Consider the following 8805-nt stretch of genomic DNA (forward strand, 5'->3'; position numbering starts at 1 on the left):
CTATAAAACACCCCATATAAACTATAAAAGAAAAAAAATTTACATTTTTACATACCTAGAGGTTCTCGGTGGGTAGAGCGAAGTGACTTGGTATGTTTCCAAATCCGCGAGGCTTTGGGAATTCTGGCTTTGCTTCACCTGATGCAAAGCGGTACTTTATGGATTTCATGGAAAGCACATTTTTCTGCCTAAATTATTCTTAGTTGGGTTAGTAGGAGGTTGGAGACCATATCGGCTCTGGAAGAGCTTGAATAGAGGCTGCTGTGGCACTTCGAACAGTTGCACGAGATTTTGATAACCAGAGCAAGAGGGAAAATTTATATATGTATATGTAATTTATTTTTCTGTTTATACAAAAAGGAATTTAATTTCATGCAACTTCTAAAAATTTCTACTTGCAGCTGGTTAGTTTTCTGAGCTACCACGAAGATAGAGCTTCTACCCTGCCAAAGTTTAATCATAAACTGATAGCTGTAGCTTGGAAAGGGGAAAAAAGGTCTGATTTAATAAGCCTACAGATAAGTCAAACACCCACAAATGGTAATTTACAGCTGCAAAGGGCAGTGTTTTAAAATCATCCTGGTGAATTATATGTTTCTGAAAAAGTAACTATGTATCTGAAAAATTATGTTCTTTGGTCATGCTTTAGACAATATTTCTTTGGCCGGATCGCCTCACTAAGGTTATAAATAACACAGCCCTTCTACTTTTATTTTCCTAGATTAGCAGTTGCCACCAGCTCCGGTTCCTAGCGGTATTTGAACTGCGTCTGTCCAGCTGCAAATGCACTGTCATTCCCCCTCGCTGGCACCTCGAGGAGACCCTGTGGGGTATGGCTTTCAGCTGCCTCTGTGGGAACTGAGTGGCTTTGGACATCCTCTCTTCTGATCCAGTTCCCCTCGTCTCTGTCACCTACCCTGTAGACCGCCACACTGGAAGGAAAGCATAGTTATTTCTTGCTCATTCATTCTTGCAGTTATCAGCTTTTCACTGTGGGCCTACTACGTGAACAGCGTTACGTCAGGAGGAAGGCTGTGGCACACACAGGTGTGCCCTGCAGAGGCCACTGCCTGAGGCAGTTGCACAGCCCTCCCAAGCTGCATCTGCCTGGAGGAAAGGGCGTCTTTGTCTAATTTACACCGAAGAGCTTCATTGGCAAGTGAAGGGCCCTGGTGAGGCACATTGGAGTTCCCATGAGAGAATCTTCGTCTCAGGAAACATCTCCGCCTCACTGCCACTTATCATCAAACACGATGGCAGTGGGATTTAGGACTTGGGGCGTTTTCTGCATTCTGTCCCAGTAATCTGGCCAAGCCCGGTTTCTTTAGAACAACAATAACAGCATCAGTGTGACAACACAACAACAAATGGGAGCAGACTGTATTTTCCAAAGTTGGCGGCAGCTTTGTATGCTTTTCTAGAACGTGAACTTGCCACTCTCTCTTCAGTAAATGGAATCTATTTCTCTACTCCCTTTAGGCCCATTAGTGCTTTGACCGATAGACTACGGTGGCAGTGACGCTGACACTTCCACCCTCCTTACTTGGCCTGGCAACCTCCACTTTCAGCCCCTTGTTGGTTGGCTGCCATGGAGAGAGTGAGACTCCCCTGTGACCACCAAGTTGTGAGAACCCCAAGCCATGTGGGGGTGCCAGAAGATGAGACACCCTACGAGAGAGAGGCGCAGGAGAGTCCAAGGTTGCCCGGGAGGGAGGTGCGGACGCACGCGCATGCGTGAAGGGGCCGTCAGGGAGAGGCAGCCCCGAAAGCTCTCAGGTGACTCCAGCCCTGGCTGTTCTTTGGCTGCATCTGCACAAGAGCTCCCATGCCAGACATGCCACACCGAGGCCAGTCAAGCCACAGAAGCCCAAGGGAGAAGACATTGCTATTTTAAACCACGGAGTTTGGGGGCGGCTGGCTCTGCAGCATTGATAACCCAGACACCCTCCCCGCCTCCTACAGCTTCCTCTGAAAACAGAACGCTGTGTTTTCGAACTGAACGCTCATTTGCTTCTTGCAACTTTATTGCCTTTATTGCGGAACTAGAGTGATGGAGAGAATAAAGAATAGTGGATATGTTGGAAGTGTCATTGTAATAAACTCCTGGAAAGTGGTGTCCGAGTTTTCTCACGAGCGGGTTTTTGGTTCGTATTCTTTACCTCTCATTTTACCCCATTTCTACCCATCCCACACTCTGACATAAGATACATCAGAATATGTGCTCCGCTTTTTCATTCATGTATTTATTGAGTTGTTTAGTCGTGGAGGTGACTATTAGTGGAAGCCCAGGACATCTGGCTATGGGGGTAGAAGTCAAAGGAACCAAAGCACCTTCCTGCCCCACTGCTGGTCGGGGACACTCCACTGGTCCGGGAGACGAGCATAGGAGAGTGAATGACACGGCGAGGTGATGCCTTGGCAAAGGTATCTATGAAATACTTCAGAGGAAAGGAAACGTCCATCCTTCATCTCTCAGGACACCTGCAAAACACTCCAGGGGACCTAACTGGGCTGAATCCACACTGTGCCTGGGACACTCTCTGTGAGGATGAGAACTGCTTCGTGGTCTGTGAAGATGCAGCGTGAGAGTCAATGAAGCAGTTGGCCACAGTCACAGCCTCCTTAGCAATGCCGATCTGGTGACTTATGCCGTGACCTTTTGAAAGCACTCTCCTTCCCACCCACCCAGAACACCTCCAGCCTCAAGCTCCAGTGACATTTATGATCTGCCTTACTTGATTTTCACTGCCTTGTATTGCTTGCTAGTTGTTTTACATGTACCCGCTTGGCCTCCTTAACGAGGCCGGTAGTTTCTTGAGGGTCTTATTCTTCCCTTTTATATCTTGTATGGGTGGGATTGGGCACTTAGAACTCAATAATCACTTAACAGTCAATTGACGAATATGGCACTGGATTGGACAGATCACAGAAACTTAGAAACAAAAGGGTTCAGAGACTGAGAGAAAGTCTTAAGAGATACTTAGCCATTTGTAGAAAACTTAGCGTGTGTCAGACATGGGGCTGAACACATTCTAGTTGTTAACTTTTAGAATCTTTACAACTCAGTAAGGCGGGTAGCATAATTCTGATTTTATAGCTGGGGAAAATGAATCCTACAGGGTGAATACCCTGGTCAACATCATATGACTAGTTAAGTGTAGGCCTGAGTTTTGAGTTCGTGGCCCTCCAAGCCAGGTTTATGCTTCCACCACGACACTTTATGCCCTTACCTTTGGAGTTCAGTATGCCAGTCAAATGGGGTTGTTTGTCAAATATGGTATGGGTTTCATGCATTTGGTCTCCCAATTTCCCCATATTTTCCCCATACTTTCTGAAGCATATGTGCTTGGGCTTAAATTTAGCAATCCCTCATTTCCAGCTGCTGACTTAGTTTGGATATCATATCCGAAAGTTTGAATCCAATGTGTGTATATTTCTTATAGAAGCAAAAAGTATAAACCTTTCGGCATCTGTTACTTATAATTGCTCTGCATTAAATTATAATTTTGGATTTAAATTTCAAAAAGTATATTTCAGTACCGAGACTTTGATGTGGAAATGAACTAGGGTAGGAAGTAACTGATACCCTCCATATTTTTCTTTACTGAGGGAGATGTATAAAAACATTCAAAGTCGAGGGGAGTTGTCCTGGTGCTTGTTCTTAGTGTCTTTGGAGAAGGTTCTGGAATGCCATCCTGGTGCTGGTGTCGAGGCCTAGAACTCACACATGCCTCCTTAAATCTAGACTGCTTAGCCTCAGACTTTTACCTTGATCACTGCCTGATTGACATTCTCAGTGTCCAGTGGTTGAGCTAGCCTCTGCTGCATCTAGCCCAGCTCTTGTTTGGGAGACGTGAGTAGAAGCTGCAGGCAATCCCTGAGTAGAAGCAATGTCGCATGTCCACATTTCTCAACCATGGTCCTTTGGTCAGCATTTCTGTTGCTATAAATCAGTTAAAGGAGCGTGGATGAGGGAAACTGATACAAATCAATATAAAGAAGACTTATTGGATAGACTTATGAGTAAAGGACATAGACGGGGTGTGTTAGTTTATTTGGGCTGCCATAATAAAATAAGTGGTTTAAATGGTGGAAATTTCTTTCTCACAGTTCAGGAGACTGGGAAGTTCAAGACCAAGGTGCCAGTAAGTTTAATTCTGACGCCTCTTTTCTAGGCCCGTAGATGGCTACCATCTCTCTATGTGCTCAGATGACATCTTTGTGTAAACGAAAAGTGATCATTCTGCTGTCTCTTCTTATAGGACATTAATCCTATCAGATCAAGGCCCCACCCTCGTGACATCATTTAACCTTAATTACTTCTTTAGAGGCCTCATCTCAAATACCGCCACATTGGAGGTTCGTACTTCAACATGTGAATTTTGGGGATACAAACATTCAGTCCATAACAGAGGACATTCACAAAAAGAGTAATACAATAGTCAATAAACATGTGTTATTGCTCTTTTAAACAATAGTAATAACTAACGCTAATTTGGAGCTTACCGTATCCCAATCATCAAGTGTTCTAAGCACTTGATTCAATCATGAAATTCTTATAAAAACTCTGTGACAAGGTAATTTCCACTGTTATGTCAGTTGACAGAAGAGGAGCCTGATGCACAGAGAAGTCAGGCAACCTGGCCAGGGTCACACAGCTAGGAAATGGCAGCATCAGACTTCCATCCAGCTCAAGATCTGGCCCCTGAGCCTCTGCTCTCGACAGCTCTACGAGAGTCTCAGAATTCTTTGTAGGAACAAACTAGACAATACACCAACTTTTGCCATTAGATTCATGAACATGAAAAAGCCTGATATAGCTAGTGCTGACAAGAGGGTGTGGAAGATGGCATTTTTAAATACCTTCGGTAGAAGTGGGAACTTTTGAAGGGCAGTTTGACGATATCTATCAAAGTAAGTACGTGTGCATTTACACTTTGAGCCAGCAATTCTACTTCTGGGAATTCGCTTTATAGATTCATTTACAAAGCTATGCCAAGATAGTAGTGCAGAGATATTCACCGCAGCGTTGTTTGAATTAGAGCAAAAACCGGAGTCAGTGCAAGTGTCAATCAATAGGGCAAAGTTTAAAGAAATTGTGGTAATTCGATGAAATGTGGGTCTGTCATTGATATGGATAGGTCACCAACATATGCTGATATGTCGTATTAGTTTGCTAGGGCTGCCATAACAAAGCACTGCAGACTGGGTGGCTTAAACAACAGCAATTAATTTTCTCATAGTTCTGTAGACTGGAAGTCCAAGATCAAAGTGCTGGCAGGGTTGATTTACTCTGAGGCCCCTCTCCTTGGCTTGCGGATGGCCACCTTCTTACCGCATCTTCACATAATTGTCCCTGTGTACGCGTGTGCCCTGGTGTCCCTTTGTGTGATTTAATTTTCTCTTCTGGCTGGACACCAGCCAGGTAGCGTTAGGGCCCATCCTAACAGCTTTATTTTAATCACCTGTTTGAAGGTCTTATCTCCAAATACAGTCATATTCTGAAGTACTCAAGATTAGGGCTTCGATGCATGAATTTTGGGGCACTCAATTTACCCCATAACATAAGTGATAAAGAAAGATGGATAGATAACCTTGTGATTAGTATAATCTTTAATGTGTAATTAAAAAAAAAAACACATAAAGGCTGGCACATGCATTGAAAATTTGTCTATGAAGCTCTCCAAAGAACTCTTAAACAAACTTACTTTTGGTGTGAAAAACTGGATGAGCCTGGAGTGTGGTTGAGGATATACTCCTATTTTACTTTTTTACCTTTCTATATTTAATATTCTAATCATGTGGAAGCATTGCTTTTAATTTGACTGTTCAAATGCCAGCAAGCGCTACCTAGATAGTGGGATTATTTTAACATTTACCTTTAATTTTTTTGAAACACTTTATAAATATTGTTAAAATAAAAAATATCTTTAAAAAGAACAAGAAGAAAATTGAGAGGAAATGGGCGGCATGTATGTGGAGAGACTGACCTGTTTATAGTTAACTTTCTCTTGTTTTCAGCATGTAATATCGATGGTCTTTGAAAAAAAAAAAAAACTTTTGTTAAGTTTCATAACCCGTGATCTCACCCCCATTTTTCTTATTTTGATCTATAAAGTTCTCTTGAAGGTTAACCTATGTAGGAAAATCTCGTGCTTTCTCTTCACTGGAAATAGACCAGAAAGAAAAAAAGGACTTTTGAGTATCTACATTTCATTGATCTGCTTTAGGGATTAATGATAGCAAATTATTCCTCACTGCCCACCTTCTGTTACCAGCAGGCTCCTGGGTCACCTTCTCAGATCATCAGTGTGTTCATTAAACGTCAGAGAATTTTAACATTTGTTCAAAGGAAATATAATTAGGAGGGAGCTCTACCACAAAGGAGGGGCTACATACCGCTCTCCAAAGTGAAATTACGATCATTTTTTCATCATTTGCTGCTAGTTGCCTCTCATAGCAGAGTCATTGGAATTGAAATACGTGAACAGTTTTGCCCCACAGGGAAAGGAGAAGGGAAGGAAATTACATTTATTGAGGGCCTACCATGAACCGAATGCTTTCCACATATTCTCTCACTTTACCTTCACAGCCACCCTATGAACTGAGTTTTATTCTTTCCCATTTACAGATGAGGAGGCGGATTCAGAGACGTTAAGGAACAATTGCAAAGTCTAGCAGCTGGGGCATGGGTGCAGCCAGGCTCTGTTTCCAGGTCTTTGGGTGTGGAGGCACGTGTTCATCCCAGCCTCTCCCAGCAGTTCGCAAGGGCTCTGCAGGCCCTCGGGCTACCAGGCTTTGCTACATGGTGAGATGCAGCAGGACAGAGGGCCCAAGGTCTGGGCTTTCCTTGGAAACAGGATGATGAGAACATCCTCACTCACTCCAAAGGAGTCTGGTTAGAACCCAGAGCCGCGCTTCTGGGCCGGTGTCTGCTAAACCATCCTTTCACGAAGGAGGAAAAGGAGGTCCAGAAAGGTTGAGTTTTACCCTTATTTCTTACTCAATTTCTTCTTTCTTTCTTTTTCTTTTTCTTTTCTTTTTTTTTTTTTTTTTTTTTTTGTGGATTTAAGGAACAAAGAGCCAGCTCTGTAATGCAAGGAGATGGTTTGCAGTGGAGTCTGTGGGCTGTGCGGCCTCATTCTGTTTTTATCAGTATTCTGCCTACATATACTTTGTATCATCTCGTGTTTTTCTTTCAAAGTTTCATTAAGAAATGAAACTTTTAAAATCCTCATTTAAAAAAATTCTATATATTCTCATGGCAGTATATTAAAAATGTACAGACATGTAAAACAGGAAATGAAATTCTATGTAATTTCTCACTCCAGAAATAAAAGTTTGGGGTATAACCTTCCAAATATTTTACTGTGATATCAATGAATTTACTCCATATTAAAGCCTGAAGGAAAAGGGAAAATCAACAACACTGATTTTTGTCTTTGTTTAAAATGTTGATGTTTTGTTCATCATGGACTTTTTCTGCATTGCTTTGATTTTTAGACAATTACACTGAAATATTATTTATCTCGATTACTGAACTTACTGCCACCTCTCTTAATTTTGCACCTGAGGTGAATTCTTTTGTTTTTCCGTCTTATTTGTGTCACCTGAGCCCTGACCGTGGAATCTATACTTTATTATTAAAAAGCTCATACTATAATAAGAGGAATATACATATCTACAGCACTTACTATACAGTTCTAAAGAACTGTTGCACTTTACACGTGTTAACTCATTGCTTATAATGGCCCCATGAGGTAGGCAGTGCTTATATCATTTCCATTTTGCAGATGGAAAAACTGAGTCATAGAGAGTGTAAGTGCCCAGGGCCACAGATCAGTACGTGGCAGAGCTGGGGTTTGGACTCCTGCAGTGGGGCTCCCCCACTAACCTTGCACTCCTCTCTCTCTGTGCACTCTGTCCTGTCACTTACATTTTTTTCTTTCTCTGTTATAGGCACCATTCGGTTTAAATACAGAAGACTCCACCCCATCTTTGGATCCCTAATATAAATGGAATTAGTGAAAAAAAACCCAAACATCTTCCAACGACACCTGGCAACCACTCTGTTTCAGTCAGTGGCATCATCCCCTTGCCCCTGCTCTTTGCCTATGGAGACCATTTCTTTCGAGCGGACTTTTGACTGCGGCTTCTCCTCTTTTGTGCCAACGCTCTTATTTTGAAGATAATTGACTTGAGCCAGCAATCTGGCTGCTGTGTATGCAGAGCAAGCCACCTCTTCACGAGCTCAGGGAAACATTTGGAGCACAGATTGCAAAGCACCTGAATTTGAAATGTTTATTTCTTGGCTGGCTTTTATTTTCTTCCAACTATCAAAGGAACTCTGGCTGAAGTTGACGCATTAATCACTTGTCTAATTTCATTTCTTAAAACCTAGTTATTTTTAAATGATAAGTAACATGATTTACTGCCCTTTGTGATTTAGAAACCTGTTCAAAATGCAGAGTGGTATCTGCCTCTTTGTTTGGCATAGTCTTGAGATGCTTTTTCCTTTGGTTTTTGTGATAATTAAATGCTCACGGTTCTTTCAGCTAAAATGCGTGTTCATTATTGATATAGTTCATGCACTCTGAACCACTTAATTTAGGTATTGGTTATTGCTAGTAAAATGCAATATGGTTGACATCCCTAGATAAGTGAGTGAAGAAGAATAGCCTGACCCATTCTTATTATTTTGCAATATGCTTCCTTTCTGTTTGTGGGTAGTTAGCAAATCCTGCTAACAAGGTCACCAATTCAATTCCTAGATGACTCAGTTTTGTGGCCAAAGTCTGCACTCTG

At 42.2% G+C, this 8805-nt stretch overlaps 1 long non-coding RNA gene across 1 annotated transcript; it reads left to right on the forward strand.

Annotated features, from left to right (window-relative positions):
* The first annotated feature begins 423 nt into the window (after window positions 1-423).
* Window positions 424-8544, forward strand: LOC120595661 (uncharacterized). Its single transcript, XR_005650929.1, has 3 exons — window positions 424-4359; window positions 6632-6978; window positions 7960-8544. It is a non-coding gene; the product is annotated as an uncharacterized LOC120595661 (long non-coding RNA).
* Window positions 8545-8805: the final 261 nt, after the last annotated feature.

This window comes from Pteropus medius, unplaced genomic scaffold (assembly GCF_902729225.1).
Source record: "Pteropus medius unplaced genomic scaffold, Ma_sr-lr_union100, whole genome shotgun sequence".
Classification (NCBI taxonomy): Eukaryota; Metazoa; Chordata; class Mammalia; order Chiroptera; family Pteropodidae; genus Pteropus; species Pteropus medius.